Source organism: Pinus tabuliformis, chromosome 9 (assembly GCF_031772625.1).
Source record: "Pinus tabuliformis cultivar Carrire ecotype Pingquan chromosome 9, CPIR1, whole genome shotgun sequence".
Taxonomy (NCBI): domain Eukaryota; kingdom Viridiplantae; phylum Streptophyta; class Pinopsida; order Pinales; family Pinaceae; genus Pinus; species Pinus tabuliformis.
This window is the reverse complement of record NC_142307.1, coordinates 407,686,322-407,704,737: the sequence shown is the minus strand read 5'-3', so window position 1 is coordinate 407,704,737 and position 18,416 is coordinate 407,686,322. Positions and strand designations below refer to the sequence as shown.

The window sequence follows — 18,416 nt, the reverse complement described above, 5'->3', positions numbered from 1 at the left end:
GAAGAAGATGAGCTCAAAATAATAAGATATAATTTGCCTGCAACTCTTATATAGCAGCTCCATCTCAAACGGTCATAAATTTGCCCCAACTTCTAGTTCTTTCTCACTTCCACTTTAATCTATATTAGCAACATATCACCATGCTCTTTCTGAATCTGAGATAAATGTTTGATGATGGGACTTGTATGTCCATTATTGACATTGGGAAGTAAGAATTACATGGTGTTCTACCTCCTTTCACATGGTCTAATATAGAACCAAGAAGTCCACAAATGAAGTGGAAGCCCATTTACCAGAGATTTACCCAAATACTATATATTCACCAAATCAGACAAACAATGACTTGAGTATGGCTATAATCAAGAGAAACTTCAATAATGCTTTCCCACATAATGCTTTCCTCAATAATGCTTTGTCTTCAGAAAATCTTCGTCCATGACTCTAGTCATTAATTAGGATTTTCAATTCATGTATATTCAAATTGGAGCCAGCTTTAATCAACCATCTAAGCATGCAAACATTGGCATAAAAAAGAAGACGAGCTTCTGCCAGAGAAAAGGAGATCTTGAAGCATACGAGTCATTATTATCTCAAAGCTGCTTGTGACTCAACAAGAGCAGACTTTTGGGCCCTAGGGGTTAGACTGAGAGGACAAAGCTCAGGGGGTTAATGCTCCCGCCTCAATTTGAATTCACAGACTTAACTGTTCTGTGTGGCTGGGCCTCTCCATGGGACCTAGGGTTTATAGTGGCAACCCAATGGACTCAAACCCATGCCTAGCGGGTATGAATCCACTCAGTTATTGATTCCCTTAATAGAAATAAAGACAACAGACTTTCCTGCAAGCCTTGTACCATGCCACAGAATGGGCCTTACTGCAAATGGCCAAAGCCTCTAAGTCTGTGTTTCAGCGCATTGGACATTGGGATTTTTCTCTCCCCTTGCATGCAGTTATGATATATAAGGGGGCTTCTATCTTTATTGCGATTGACATGTTGACTCTGTTCCATCTACATCTATGTTCCAGATTTATTTTCTTTTTAATCAGGCCATCAATAGGGGCTTATAAATTTTCATGCATTGTTGCCAGCAGGACAATTGCTATTGCAGTGTAGTTCTCATGCTAGATGGCCTACTTTCTTCTTTATCTATCCATATCTAGTTATCAAAAACACAGATTTCGAGTGCCTACTTTAATGAAGTCTCCACCAGTGGATGAGTCACATTGTCTGTACAACATTCTTGAAGGAAATCGGATGAGAAATGGAAAGAGGACCTTAAGTAGTGCAAGAGCAATGCAATGGTATTTTGTATTCCTAAGCCTATTCATATAATGAATAATGCAGTGTGGAGAATGTGATTCCAACCTTCCCGATGATCTTTTGTATAGAATTCCTAATTATTGTGAATTACAAGTGTTTTCCAGACAGGAATAGCTTGTAAAAGATAAAATTCCATCACATAGTCAAGGAAACTCATCTGGTAGTGGTCCAAAGTACCTTCACAAAGGCCCTGGTACTTCGTGAATTTAGAGGATGCATCTAGGTTTGCATGTGATCATGTTCTAGCGAAATGTTACAATTTGTTTTAAAAATTTAAACCAAAACAAAAATCTTGCATTGCATTCAGAAGTACAACTCACTTGGCCAAGGGAAGCAGTTAGAAAGTTTTAAGGAGGTCAGCTTCCAGTATGTAAAGAGATAAGGAAATATGGTAGCAGACCTATTGGCTAATATTGCAATAGAGGAGGAATAGAAGGATCAAACCTAAACACAAATTCACTGTCATTGTTCATTATAAGCAGATTTTTTGCATCTGCATTCAAATATTTCAAAGTAATGTCCTAGTTTATTGTAGAATCCATTGACAGAAAGGAGACACTTGCAGTCACTATAGGAAAAGCATATCATCATTTGATATATTGATTGATCTAGATTCTATAGGAAGGGGAAGCTGGGTAGAATGTACCATATACGTGAGCTCTAGCTTGAATTTCACAACCCCAATATCTCAATGCAGCATTAACATATATACAATTACTAAGTAACTGTACCTGCTGAAAACCAGACGTAGGAATGTAATTTTCTTCCTTAGAAGGCAATCCAATCAATCACATCTCATTTCAACTTTAAAATAAAAATACACTTAACCGGTCAAAACCTAGATAAGCAAGTAACCCATCAAATGCACTATACCTGCTGAAAACAAGACGTCCGAATGTAATTTTCTTCCCTTGTTTTGTATTCAGGGACGGCTCTTCCCGAAAGGCAGTTCAATCAGATCTTATTTCAATCTTTAAAATAAAAATATCCTTAACAGGTCAAAACCTAGGTAAGCGAGTGAACCTTTAAATGAATTTAAAGCGTCAGTGAGTTTCCCTCGAAATACTTTCTTGTTGAAATCCCAATGAGTTGTGTCTGAGTACTTAAAACCCTGCAATAGGAAAAAAAAATCATCAAACAACCCTCTGAGTCATCTTAAGATTCCAAACCATTATCTACCAGAGGGCATTCTAAATTCTGTACACCTATATAATATACTGGTTTGGAATTAAACAAGAAGCATACCTGCTCAGGTAATTACCCTTCACAGAAATCTGAAATCATGCGTTTCATCTCTTTTGCTCCGCATCGAACCAAACAAAATAAAATCAACCAATCCAGAAAAGGGAAAAAAATAAAAGGAAATTCAACAAACACCAGCTGGTAAAAGAAAAATCGACAAAGAAAATGCACAATGAAAGCCAAAAAATAACAAGCAGAAGCCAATTCAAAGCAATGCAGAATACAGAAGAAGATGAGCTCAAAATAATAAGATATAATTTGCCTGCAACTCTTATATAGCAGCTCCATCTCAAACGGTCATAAATTTGCCCCAACTTCTAGTTCTTTCTCACTTCCACTTTAATCTATATTTTAGATTTTATTTTATATTCATATCCACCGACATGGCCAGTGCTCTGCGATTCAAAATTTGTTTAAAAAATCACAAATATTCTGAGTGATTACGGTCGATGGCGATTACATGGAAGCAGTGCTGAAAGATTTCCAAACCAAAACCTTCAGATTGCGTTTTTAAATGGAAACATTTTACAAGGACATGAGATACTTTAATATTTACTGTTTTTCTAAGATATAATGTACATAGCTATGCATAGTCATTTAATTACCAAACTCGTTTCGAACATGCTTGAACAGGATTACAGAACTGAAGCAAAAGCAAGAAACCTAGCCTGGCGCTCCTCCTCCTGCAGAAAAATCCGCCCTGCGCGGCCCTCCCCATCCTCCTGGCCTTTCTCCTGCAGAAAAAGCTCGTGCAGCACTGGACGGACTGGCTAGGTAGACAGATGGCTAGAGCTAACCAGCCTGCTATTGGGCATTTAATGCACCCGATAGCGGCCTCACCATACATACATGCCATGCATTTCCATCCCGCATCCATCGTTTCTCCGGCAGCAGGATGGCCCATCACATCATAAGTTTTCCGAGAATGGGTGACCCACTACCTCCGAGCTGGCACCGGCTGTGCTGGGCAGGATTTTCAAACGAGCATTCGCGCCAAAGAGCCATTTGCTCCATTCGCGCAATCCGTCGAGTTTCCTCTGCAACCTCTGCAACCCCTCTCGAGCACAAACCGCTCCCGCAAGTGTTGCTGGCTCACCCACGCAGGTCCGCCCAGGGTGCATATTCCCGGCTGGCTGTGCGCCCCCCGGCGTAAGGTAAATTAACCTCTGTGCCAGTTTCTTATCAATGCTGTATGTGGCATCCCCATATTGCCAATGCCTGTAAATCCTCGATTTATTCCATGTAGTTACAAAACATGGCAATCTCAAAATAAATTTTGGCATACAAGGTCTTATTTTACATGACCATGGACATAATATTTAAGATAAATGATCTCCTTATAAGCAAATCTGAATTCTTATGCTGTTTCTCCGAAAACTACATTTGAAGGTATCGAAATTCTGTGCTCTTAGCTGGCAATTTAGATTCTCTCAGCCTTTTTAATTTGGTGATTAAGACTAAATCCCATCCGCAGTAGTTTACATGTACTCAAGAATAAAATTGTTGACAGCGTTTAAGGCTAGAGTTTAGAAAATTTGGGTTGCATTAATCATAGAACTGTCAGACATGCTTTTCCTTTCTTGTACAACTATTACAATCTGGGTGGAGTAATATCCACTGTTCTGAATGTGTAACTTTTTCCGATACAAGAATTGAACACATTAATTTCAGGACACCAAAACAGATCATTGCAGTGTTTCTGCAGGGTAACCATACAAATAAATTGTTAGCAGATCATTGAAACAGCCTATGAATCATTGGTCCCTTTTTTTTGCTAAATTCTAACAATTTAGCACATTAAACCTTTAAATGAGCAGAAAAACACTGGAACAAAGTGCCTCAGAAGAAAGACATTTTGAATGAATGCACATGCTTGGGAAGGCATCTTTCGTTCAAGGTCTAATAGCAGTCCAACAAACTCTTTAGCAAGCTAGTGGGCTCTGTTGCAATATATACTTTATTGAGTACTTACAGGACCTTATAATTACTACTGGGCACCATTCCAAGCCTACAGGTTCTGATGTATGCCTACATAATTTGTCGAGGGGCCTACGGGTTCTGTAAGTGTTGATCAGTCTTGCAACTCTGCTATGCAATCTATTTTGCAAGTTGAGAGCTCCATTGTGGGCCTACACTTTATGTTTTTGACTTATTAGTGTTCCTAAGGTCCAGCAAACTCTATTATGGATTTCTTCTTTTTGCTACAAGCTCACGAATCCTGTTAGAATTCATATTTTGAGAAGTACAACAATATATTACTTATCGTTACATACTAGAAAACATGCAACTTTTCCGAAGAATTTTTTATACTCTGTAGATAACAAATGGGAGGAGCATCTAATTATTAATCCAAATGATGTGTTAGGATCAAGTAAAAAGCAACATGTTTTAACTTTTATTGTTGAAACTTGAAATCTGGGAAGGATTTTTTTAATCAAAAATCTTCTTGACTATAAAAACAAGCAATGAACACTTTGCAATAAAAGACATCCACATTGGGATTATTTATTCATGGAATCATGAACCCCAGTGGATATTAATCTTTGCTACATTTCCATTGTGCTAAGAAAGAAGCCAACTTAAATAAATCATAAATGCAAAGATAACCTTGTTTTACCACTAGTTGGGCCACTTCACATCTGCCAATCTATATGGGTGAAAGACCTTCAACAATTTTCTTTAATGGAGCTCTAATAAGTTTTATAAACTCCTTAAAGTAGATCAAGAGCTACTTGAAGATTCACAATTTTGCCATCCCACTCAAATTTGTTATGACTTGACATAAAGCTTAACAAGCACTGATAAGTCGCAATTAAAAAGACAAAATGCTATTTCAGGTATAACTTCATACAACTACATGTGCAAAGTAGCATTTAGCCAGGCTATGGACAATCCTAATTTAGCTCCTTTGCTGAATTGTCTGAATAATGTACGCCTGCAACTAAAATGAGAAACTAACTCTGTAAAGAAGGCTGCAGGTATAGGAAAGCGGTAGCCTGCATATAATCCCAGCCATAGATTTGTCTATCGATTATATCAGAGCAAGCATTCAATAATGACCTAGAGATATAAAATGTTCAATCACAATCTAGAGGTACAAATAATTGGACCAGAGATACAAATATTTGGATAGACTTGTTGCTGATTATGAGTGCTCAAAGTTTGTCCTTTCTCTGAACAATAGACAGGTCATCTGATAGGCTAGAGCCTAGATTATAATCAGCATTAAAAACGAACATCCATTAAGAAGGTTGTACTGACATGCGAATATGCAAGTCTAAAACGCCATGATTACTGGTCTATTTCCAATCCAGTAACTTCGCTTACCAGCATTTCTTCAAGTCACTATAAAGTCCTTTAGCATACATTCCACTACCATAACTTACTCACATATGCAGAGTTTTAAGTCCCAAGAGGCACATTCACATTTGCTACAATTATGTCTCCACAGTGTTCGATACACCTATTACTTTATATTCTACCACACATTTATCTCCCAGTTGAACCCGCTGGAAAGAAGTAGACTGCATAAGATTTTTATGTGATTAAAATAGAATCAGAACTGGCCTTATCAATCTTGACTACAAGCGTCACAAATGCCCTAGACCAATAAATATTTATATCTAGTTATAAAATCCTTTACAGCAAAAAGAAAAAATAGGACATCTCAATACATGGGAACTTCATAACCAAAAGTTCCACATAAATTACAATTTTGATTAGGTACATGATATTCTAGTTTTATCAGTAGCCCATCATTATGCTACTTCCAAACCAGTTCAGAATATATTCAGTACACACACCTCGGAATTGGAATTCATCAAAACTCCATGTGCATGCTGCAAAACCCACTCAACTGTTCCGAGACACCAAAGAATGTCTGCTCCCATGGGACTCCATTCTCCAATCCTGCCTCCTCTGCCGGAATCTGTGATACACCCTCTGGTCTTGTGAAGCACTTTTACCAACTAGCTGCATGTGATCTGCAAACAAAATTATGAGATGATTAACTATACCCAAGCCTAGCATTAGTTCATATAAGACAGAAAGTAGCAGCAATTGCTAGTTAGAAGTATACCCATTCTTCCACCATCCTCTCCTTATATTGATATTTTCATTTTATTTGTACAATTACTCTGTGGCAAAGGATATGAAACAATGGTCATTGTGATCTACTAACAATTCATTTGTATGGTTACCCTGCAGAAACACTGCAATGATCTGTTTTGGTGTCCTGAAATTAATGTGTTCAATTCTTGTATCGGAAAAAGTTACACATTCAGAACAGTGGATATTACTCCACCCAGATTGTAATAGTTGTACAAGAAAGGAAAAGCATGTCTGACTGTTCTATGATTAATTTGCAATATTTCAACAATCCTATGTGGCCTGGTATTCTCCTTTCTTACTCTACTTCCCATTTTTTTTTTTCATTTTTAATTTTTTTTTAATTTTTTGAGAAATATGTTGTATAATTCTATTGAAAAAAATATTGGTAAAGGGAGCATATGACAAAAAAATGGACAGTATATTGACTTTCACCACGTACACAGATCAAAAGCAGAAAATTTAAGTCCAAGAATGAAACCTAGAAACCTAAAAACCAACATGTCCCTGTGATAAACAGAGCAGGGCCAGACAGACAAAGAACCAAAAAAGAATCCCCCACGAATTGCCAAAAGGGAGTTTGGGGAAGATCACTCCCCAAAGCACTGACAAACATGACAGCATCGAAAACCATGAAATCCTAAACAGCAGTAGTTCCCATAACAGGCCACTGCTAGGCAGCCATGACATGGGATGGTAAGGGCTAGCAGCGAACACTTCACCAACTGCAAGATGTGTACCAGCAGACAAACTGTCAGCAGAAATCCCTTCGCACAAAAGCAACTGCAATCAAAGGGCTTCATGGCCCAACCAACAAGATGCCAAGCCCTTCAAGTTGCCTGCAACCAATATCATCACAGAAGCTTGAGCCACCAGATGTCCTTCACAAGTCGTGTCGCAGTGCCATCCCCAGTAAGGCATAACTCCAAGCAACACTGCTGCAGGGGATAAACCCTTTCAACAACCTACAAACAAGATGTCTGTGAAGAAAACTCACCCCAATGCCTTTCATGAATAGATCTTAAACTCCATTTGCCAAGAAGAGGTGAACCAAATAATGTGAGCCAGAAAATTCAGAATATGGGCCTTTTTCTTGCAGTGAAAAGCCATGAACATCAGCCCACAAACTAAAAACAAAGAACGCACAGCCAGCCGGGAATATGCACCGTGGGCGGACCTGCGTGGGTGAGCCAGCAATGCTTGCGGGAGCGGTGTGTGCTCGGGAGGGGTTGTAGAGGAAACCCGACGGGCTGGGCTGGGCTGGGCTGGGTTTAATTAATTTTTTAACTAATAACTGTTTTTTAATGTTTTCTTTGGACGGCTGAGAATTGTTGAATCGTCTAACAATAGATTTAACGGTTAAGATTATGACAGGGAGACATCTAGGGGAGTTCATTTCAAAGGGGAACGCCTTACGGCGTAATAATCCTACCTATATATTTTTCCATTACCTTTTTATATTCCTTTTTCTCTCATCTCTATACATATAAATGCATTTGAGATATTTTACATATATATATATATATATATAACGCTTATATGTATATATTATACATTTTGTATGAACCATATCAACTATACTTTTCGGTCTATACACTAGTCTCACAACCTTCAAGCCTATTTATTTGCCTTCCGGATACATCTATGTATAATAATATATTGGTCATGGGTTATTTATGGTCGATCTACAATTCATTTATGCATTAGTTGACACTAATGTAGACTTTATGATTTATTATTACTAGCATTTGCACCAGATGTTGCAAAGGAATGGTGTAAGTTTCAATAAAAAATTACTAGTAGATTATAATAGATGACACTTTCAATTCGCCGCATAGTATCTCTCCAAAAAAACATCCCTACAAAAAGGATGTTGTACAATACCTCTTGTCCATCTTTGTTAGGTCATTGCCTTCACCCAGTGACATATAGCATATAGCAATCACGCTTTTACAAAGTTTACTTTAGGGTTAAAGGCCTTCATACCAATTTTTTTGGTGATGTATGACCACCGCCAACACTAGGGCTACAAAGCCTGAGGCCATACATTAGTTGTCTTGTTATGTCCCCTTCACTCATCCTGTTATGTCCCCTTCGCCGACTCTAGATGTAGATTTCGACTTAATGAAGACAAAAAACTTTGATATCTTCAATCGACATAAAACATAGAACTTGCAATAAAAGTTTTGTAGAATTTTTCCATATGCAATTTTTAAAAAATATAGAGAATTTGTGTGGGGCTATTAAGAAAGACTTGAACTTCAAACATTTCCCACTATTTCTATATTTCTCACTTATATTGAGATAATGTACAATGCAATGTTATGATATATTATTTTGATTTAAAATTGATAATTAAAATAGTAATTATAGTTATTAATTAAAAAGTTATTAAATATTACTTTAAAATTATTAGTTAATTTTTTTTTTAAATAAAAATAAAGTGGTGCAATATCCAAAAAATATACTTGTCAACTTAGAAGAAATAATGTGGAAAATGGTCATTTCTTCAAATGACAAATTGATCATTGCGATTGCGAGGAAAGAACTACAACTTTGTTGTTTAAAAAAGAACTCACTATGCTTAATTTGAACATGCAGGTTGTTGAGACTCCAAACCATATGTCCTAAACATTTTGTGAATATCATTTGTGGCTTCAAATGAGAGTTTGATAGCCTGTTGGGTGAAACTATGTTCGTTTAATTCCGTTGTAGTACTTACCCAACTATTTAATTTATCAATCCGAGGTCCGTAGACTTACGAGACACATGCACTATATATGCAGGACTGAAGTGGAACTAATCTAATCTAATCTAATCTAAATTACTGAAATCAAATTAAAGCATTGAAACACTAACTAGGAAAGCATGAAATTGCATAAAGGAAAATAAATGCAACATGTGAAGAAGTGAATGGCAAACAATATGTCAAATTATATTACAATAACTAAATTACAAATCATGAAAGAATTAAAGTTAATCTCCATTCTCTATTATTCATTATTCATCCCAATGAAGAGAGAGCACTCTCTTATATACATGAAGAAGATAACCTTTCCATAATTACATATCCAATATTCTCTCAAGCACTCTCAACTAGTTTCCCGTTATTACAAGATATCATCGCACAAATCTCTCAAACATGATCCCACAAATCTCGGATAAGATATGTCTCCATGATTTTCTCCTTAGGATAAGATATGCCTCCATGATTTTCTCCTTAGAAAAAGATATGCCTCCATGATTTTCTCGATATGCCTCCATGATTTTCTCCGTAGAAAAAGGCTTGCATAATTATCTCCTTGATATGGTGGAGGAGATATTAATTCTTCACATATTTCCTACATCACAAAACTCACATATTCTTGAGATATATATAAAAATATGTACATTTTCTAATAATTAATCATAAATTCACTTATAATACAAAAATGAATAAAATGGAAAATAAGAAGGTGAAACCCAAGTGTATGTAGGAAAGTGATATGATAACAAGTTAATGGGATGATGAAATGTAAGGAAAAAGGTGGATGAAAATATGACATTTCTGAGTCCCAACATCCTCCCCAACTGAACTTGTTGCATGTCCTCATGCAACCATGCATGGGTATCTTTTAAGAACATTTGGCATATTGAACTTTGGCTTTACATGATGATGTCTTAAATGTTTCCAGGATATGTGAGAGACATTGGTAACAATTTACATTTTCTTATGGTTGGTTCTTGTGTGACAACCATGAATATGGTTGGTTCTTGTGTGACAACCATGAATACAAAGAATGTTGGTTCTTGTGTTAACAACATTCATTTCGTTTTCTGTTCTCTTTTCTTCAATAATGTAAACATTCACTGGAAATCATAATGTGCATAAGAAAGCCCTTTTTGTAATATTAATAAAGCATGCCAATATTGCGTATGAAACAAAGTGCAACAAAGTATCATTGGAAAATAAATGTTGGTGAATGGTAAATGGAGTGATAGTGGTGAAGAAATGGAATCATGAAAGTGAATATGTAGTGAATGTAGTTCTCCCCCCCTCAACTGAATTTGTTGCATGTCCGCATGCAACTTAACATGGCGCATGAAAGGAAATGTAGCATGGTGAGGGAATTTTCCAAAATATTCAAGTTAGCATATAAGGAATTGCATGATTAAAGATTAGAAAACAACATACCTCTACTTACCCAAGAATGATGAAGTATGCAATAGGAATGTAGCTGCTGTTGCTGCTGGATCGGGAAAATGTGACTGATGTAACTGGATCCTGGGAAATGAAGGAATTTGAACTGCTGATGCTGAATCATGGAAAAGATAAAAGCTGAAAGTGGTACTGTGGTATCCTCATAGATCAGAATGCATACTGCTGTAACTGCTGAGGGAGTCATGAAAAAGTGTATAGTCTTCACCCGCTACAAACCCGATGGTACAATTCTAAACATGCGAATGAATGTGTCGATGTCGAGCATGAATAGAAATCATTGGATTACCGGCCATTGATGTATGCCGTTAACCAATGCGAGGCAACTCACCATTGATGTCAATGAGTGCCAAGGTACCAGAGTACATCTTGCGAAGTGTGAATGGATGTGTCGAGGTCGAGCCACTTGCAAGATCTGAAGATCAAGGGACATTGATGTATTCCCATGATCGCCAGCGAGAGAGCTTGCCATTAAGGCATGCAAGCCTCTAGGTACTCAAAATGAACTCTAGTCTATTTCCCAGATAAGGTGCTGGTGTCGATGGGGCAAGACTTGTTGAAAGGTGGGCCTTAAGGAATCCCACATCAGTCAACGCGAGTTTGTACAAAAAGATTTGGTAGGACTATAAATAGAAAGAACTCACGGACAAGCAGTGTGGATCAGCATGGCTAGGAAATCAAGGCAATGTAATCATGGAAAGGGAATGAGTTTTATTCAGAAGGCAAACTAGAAGGCAAAACTAAACTGAAAAGGATAAATGGATGTATGCGATTCAGAAAAATAGGCGTGCATGAAGTCATGAAAGATAAGGAAATGGAAGATGGGCTGCAACACAAGGATGGTCTAGGCGTTTGGAAAAACAAAGGGAGTAATCATGACGCAAAAGGATTTTTGTGTAGTGGAAAATGTCATGATATGTGCAGTGAAGAATTTGTTCCGTCAAGCGTCCAATGATGCATGTTTCATTGTGATTTCGAAAAATCACTTTGCATACTCTGAAAAACTTAGCACCATTCCTGCATAAAAATTGTCATCTTCGTGTGCCATCTCCATCGATCATTCCTGTATGAAGTGACTCAAAAACAAATTAGCGCATTTTCAAGAATTTACAAAATGTCCATTTTTTTTAATTATTTTTCGAAGTTACACTAATTGTGGATGAAAAGGGTGTTGCATTGGAATGTTGAGCTTTCTGCATAAGCTTTTTGTTGACCTACACATAACACCAATCTCATTTCACTTGTTAGTATGTGCATCCTAACTCTTGCCCACAAATTCACAAAAATATCCAACATACTTTTATTTCCCCCCAACTTAGAAATATTGCATGTCCCCATGCAATGTACTTATTGATGGTGCAATACTTTTTCAAAATGCTTTTAGTGGCTTGCAGAAAAATTCATTTAAAACATTTGAAAAAGCATTGTATTTGTTAGGGAACAAGTAGTGAGTGTATGAATGAATGAGGGCAATTATTTTTTATTTATTTATTTTTTCTTTTTATTTTATGTTTTGTGTTTTTTTTTATTATTATATATATATATATATTTTTTTGGTTACAGAAAACAATTTCATAAATTTGGAACAGAATAAACAATGAATGAAAGAAAACGAGATATCATTATCAAAACCCCAAAGGTGTACAAATCAGTGATGATAAAAATGAAACCAAGAAATATGGAACAACCGATCCATTGATACCAAGCACCATGCCGCTTTAGCATTAATGAGAATTTGTTGCTGCGCTAATATCATTATTTGTCTGGGCTAGTGCTTCAATTGCGAGATTTCTATCAAAGCTCATTATAACCAATGTGGAAGCAGCTTCTTTAGATGGATCTATAGTTACATGAAGAAGTGGAGTTGCAGCAGCAAACTCATCCTCAAATTCCGTGTCATATGAAGTAACAGCCTCCCTTGTAACATTCTCTCTTGAAGAGGTGTTAGATAGCCCCATTAACAAAGTCGACAAGGAAAGGCGAGAAACAGCAGAAGCTAATTGCTCAGGGAACTCAATTCTGCGAAGCCCAAAGACATGCAGTCGATAAGACAATCCAGCGATGATTTCACAAAGACCTGATATTTTCCATGATGAAATAAGTGGCTGAGGACTAGCAAGGTAGACAAATGATTTGTCAGAGAATTGGATCCCAAAAATACGAAACTGGTATATCGAAATAGAAAGGTATAAATGAGGAAAATATCAAGCCATAGGGTCCAGGAAAATATCAAGCCATAGGGTCGAATCCAATCTCAATAGTATAGAGGCATCAGTCGGCTCTGCGGATTCTTTTTATTCTTCCGAATCTCGAGCCTTTCGTCAAATCATGCCTACACCGTCCATTGATGTGAAGATTGGGCATGGGAGAGGTGAATTCAACGAAAAAATGTTGGGTGAAACTATGTTCGTTTAATTCCGTTGTAGTACTTACCCAACTATTTAATTTATCAATCCGAGGTCCGTAGACTTACGAGACACATGCACTATATATGCAGGACTGAAGTGGAACTAATCTAATCTAATCTAATCTAAATTACTGAAATCAAATTAAAGCATTGAAACACTAACTAGGAAAGCATGAAATTGCATAAAGGAAAATAAATACAACATGTGAAGAAGTGAATGGCAAACAACAGATATGAGCTCATGACAATAAAACTATGTCAAATTATATTACAATAACTAAATTACAAATCATGAAAGAATTAAAGTTAATCTCCATTCTCTATTATTCATTATTCATCCCAATGAAGAGAGAGCACTCTCTTATATACATGAAGAAGATAACCTTTCCATAATTACATATCCAATATTCTCTCAAGCACTCTCAACTAGTTTCCCGTTATTACAAGATATCATCGCACAAATCTCTCAAACATGATCCCACAAATCTCGGATAAGATATGTCTCCATGATTTTCTCCTTAGGATAAGATATGCCTCCATGATTTTCTCCTTAGAAAAAGATATGCCTCCATGATTTTCTCCGTAGAAAAAGGCTTGCATAATTATCTCCTTGATATGGTGGAGGAGATATTAATTCTTCACATATTTCCTACATCACAAAACTCACATATTCTTGAGATATATATAAAAATATGTACATTTTCTAATAATTAATCATAAATTCACTTATAATACAAAAATGAATAAAATGAAAAATAAGAAGGTGAAACCCAAGTGTATGTAGGAAAGTGATATGATAACAGGTTAATGGGATGATGAAATGTAAGGAAAAAGGTGGATGAAAATATGACATTTCTGAGTCCCAACATAGCCCTTGTGGCTTCAAATTAGATCTTTAGTCATACTTTTGTTTGGGTTTTATACATTTTATATAGCTGTGATGGAATCTTTATCTTTTAAATGTTTGGCTATTTTAAAAATACAAACCATGTGTCCTAAACATTTTGTGAATATCATTTGTGGCTTCAAATGAGAGTTTGATATCCCTTGTGGCTTCAAATTAGATCTTTAGTCATTATTTTGTTTGGGTTTATACATTTTATATAGCTGTGATGGAATCTTTATCTTTTAAATGTTTGTCTATTTTAAAAATACATTTACAATCCAACCTGCACCACATATTACAGTTTTAGTTATTATCAAACATGTTAATTAGTATCCCATATATTTTAAGCAAGGAGTGTTATTTTGGGTCCAATTTAATCCTGGAGTAGAATTTTTATCTTTTAAATGTTTAGCTATTTTAAAAATACATTTACAATCCAACCTGCACCACATATTACAGTTTTAGTTATTATCAAACATGTTAATTAGTATCCAATAAGGAATGCTATTTTGGGTCCAATTTAATCCTGGAGTAGAATTTTTATCTTTTAAATATTTAACTATTTTAAAAATACATTTACAATTCAACCTTTTATCTTTTAAATGTTTAGCTATTTTAAAAATACATTTACAGTAGAATTTTTATCTTTTAAATATTTAACTATTTTAAAAATACATTTACAATCCAACCTGCACCCCATATTACAATTTTAGTTATTATCAAAAATGTTAATTAGTATCCCATATATTTTAAGCGAGGAATGTTATTTTGGGTCCAATTTAATCCTAGAGTAGATTTGTTTATCCACAACGTATTGAAAAATTCGATAACGAAGATGATTGTTAAACAAATATTTTCTTTGATATTCACCTGAGCTCTAAGTTGTGCACATTTCAGATTTCCACTAGAGAAATCCTAGAAGAAGGGAGACTTGATTGTTATGTAGAAGCCTAAGTTTACTAAAATAATCGGTTCCGCGTTGTTTGAACATCTGTACTAAGAGTGTCGACTGTACTAAGAGTGTCGAGAATTGTTCGATCCAAGATGTAGACCATTCCTTTTTCAAATTTTCTTGAATGCTATTTTGGGTCCAATTTAATCCTAGAGTAGATTTGTTTATGCACAATCTATTGAAAAATTCGATAACGGAGATGATTGTTAAACAAATATTTTCTCTGATATTCACCTGAGCTCTAAGTTGTGCACATTTCAGATTTCCACTAGAGAAATCCCAGAAGAAGGGAGACTTGATTGTTATGTAGAAGCCTAAGTTTACTAAAATAATCGGTTCTGCGTTGTTTGAACGTCTGTACTAAGAGTGTCGAGAATTGTTCAATCCAAGATGTAGACCATTCCTTTTTCAAATTTTCTTGCAACTTGCTTTCAATTTTCAGCTCTTCCATCGTAATTCTTTCTTTAGGCTCCAAATCAATTTTGTATTTATCTTGTATACACTGGAGTCTATGAAATGGAGTTAATTTACTAAAGCAACAATAAAAAAAAGATAAGCCAATTTTTAGAAGAGATTAACAACATTTCTCCTCACAAGTCATTTTTCCCATTTGATCTCTTTATTGGTTCACTCCAAACTTGCTTAACATATAAATGGTGCGCAAATAAATGATCCGCAACAGTATGCAATTAACTGATCCACATTTTCCTCATTGTCTTTGCCAATTACGCATATTCCAGGTCCATGCCAAATTACTCATCAATCTAGAGATTTAGAATGTTTAACAAATCAACAATTTTCTTACAATTGGACTCTAGTAGAAAATACTGTAACACTCACATGGAAATTTAGTACCTACTTTCTAGTATATACTTTAGTGGTTGAGGAATCTATGTCACCCACATGAGGAGGAATAATTAATTAGTTATCTGATAAATTGGCAATGAATAATTTATACAACCGTTAGCAATCTAATAGGGTAAAAAACTTAATACCATATTCAATCGGATTAATAAAGATTCAGGTTAAAATAATACTAGGAACGAAGGTAAGAACTTAATACCAGGTTCAATAAGCTCGAGTATATCGCAGTCTTTCAACCATGAAGTGAATCTTGGAGGAAGCTCGATAGAACCGCATTCTGAAAATGACTTAACTCGTGGGGAAAGCTTTACAGATCATGATTCTGGAAATGAAGTGGAGGCAGCTCAACAGAACTTGATATATAACTAACTATAGAGATATTCAATGTAAATTAATCTTTATTCTCAATATATAATAAACATGAAAAAAGTCAAAACTTAAATATAATTACTTTTCAATATGAAATTTCATCTTTATAATACTAGGCTATTATAATAGTAATAATAGCATAATTTTATTCACTGTAATGACAACATAATTCGTGGAAAATAACTCACCACAGGAATAAGATGATATAGGCGCAAAGTATCTGTCAAAGCGGCATGAAGATAGTGCATCTTGTCCAGCACTACATGTGTCAGGGTTTCAGCGAACATACCTATAGATTCTCCAGGGACGCACATTCATTCTCTTTGACCACATCGTTGATTTTTTGGAGAAGCCTTTCTTCAATGTCTGGATTATGGCAAAGCAAATGAAAAAACCAAAAAAGAGTAATCGCACTGGTGTCCCACTGGGTTATTATAAAATTCATAACAATGTCTAGGAGATATTTGTTAGAGTATTTCTCTGAATGACAGTAGATCGAGCTTTCTCTGTATATACTTTTCAAAGACATGGTTATTTCAGACAGAAATTTCGTGCCTTTTGCTCTGAATGACGTTGTAGACAAAATCATCCACAGTTTAAATGCTTTCCTTGATGGTGACCTCGGATCCAATACTGAAGTGTCTTTTTATAACAAGGTCAAAATGACGTCCGAAGAGCATAGTATTCGTAGTTTCCTCGGGTCCAACGTTAATATTTGACAAGCTGTTCGCCCCTATTCCAAACCCCAATTTGCATATTTCATGCATTTTTTATCGTAAACAAACCCTGCAATTGGAGAAAATAGAAGAATGGCTCTTTCTTGTCGAGCTAAGCAGAATAATTGGTCTTCGTCAGAAGTAAGTTGGAAGGAAGCAGTAAAGATCGAAGCAGGAGATGCTTCTTGGTTTGCCATAAACAAACGCTGATAGACGATGTAGTTATTAATTGTAACTTACTTAATACCGGTCCGAAAAGATCGAAGAAGGAGATGCTTCTTGGTTTGCCGTAAACAAATGGTGATGGACAATGTCGTTATTAATTGTAACTTACTTAATACCGGTCAGATTACCGCTCTTTAATCGGATGGTCAATGTTATTTTGATCGTCTAACTTGAAAATCAAATGCAGAAGTCTGTACACGTGTGATGGGAGGAGAGTTGTTTCCAGAGGGAACGCCTTACGACGTAATTATTATAATATGATGTTATCTGAAATGGATGCCACTTGGATATGTATCACATGTGGAGTCGTTAATCGAGGCGGAGGAATTGCTTGGACGGCTAAAAGTGGCCGGAATCCGAGTAAAAAAAATTTAAAAAAATCTTGTAGAGGCAGTGTTTGAATCGTGTTTTTGATGGTGGAAATAGATTCAACACCATCAAAAATGTCTAGGACACCTAAAATTTTGAAGTTTAACAATTATAACTTGGATTTACAAAAATCCTTGTGGGAATTTCTCTAAATATAACAGGAATTTCCATAACTTTCCGGGCAATTCCTCCGGCTAGTTAGACTACGGCCATGATTTTTTTCTTGTGACCTGGATCATGGCTCTCGTGGAACCCTAGTTAGTTGTTGATTTCAATAATGTAGATTAAATTTTTAATTATACAATTTTTAATTATATGTTATTAATTATTAATATTTAAAATTATTTTAATGTGATAGGTATATTATGATTTTCAAAAAATGTTTATAATTTTATTATTAATAATAAAAAATTACAATATAACAAATTGAATATATATATATATATATATATATATATATATATATATATATATATACATACATATATATAGCATGAGATGCACTCTACATATTATGGGAGAGATGTTGTCCCATCACCAACTTCGGTTTTTGGAGTTTTGGTGTTTGGAATTGATTTGCAAAGAATCTCACCTGTGTTCAAATCTGTAGAGGCGTCAGCCATACTCATGTAGTGTAGGAAGATACAAGCAATAAAAAAGCAAGTCCCATCACCAACTCCGACCTCTGGAGTTTTAGTGTTTGGAATCGATTTGCAAAGAGTCTCACCCATGTTGTAGTGTTCATAAATGTGTGTAAAC

The 18,416-nt window shown here is 35.6% G+C and overlaps 1 long non-coding RNA gene and 1 pseudogene across 1 annotated transcript; both read right to left on the bottom strand.

Moving 5' to 3' along the window:
• Positions 1–6,087: 6,087 nt before the first annotated feature.
• Positions 6,088–6,991, bottom strand: LOC149148892 (uncharacterized). The gene is made up of 2 exons (XR_016263067.1): positions 6,643–6,991; positions 6,088–6,547 (listed from the first exon to the last, which is right to left on the bottom strand). It is a non-coding gene; the product is annotated as an uncharacterized LOC149148892 (long non-coding RNA).
• A 5,602-nt stretch (positions 6,992–12,593) lies between these two features.
• Positions 12,594–13,083, bottom strand: LOC149148891 (rhomboid-like protein 20 pseudogene; annotated as a pseudogene).
• Positions 13,084–18,416: the final 5,333 nt, after the last annotated feature.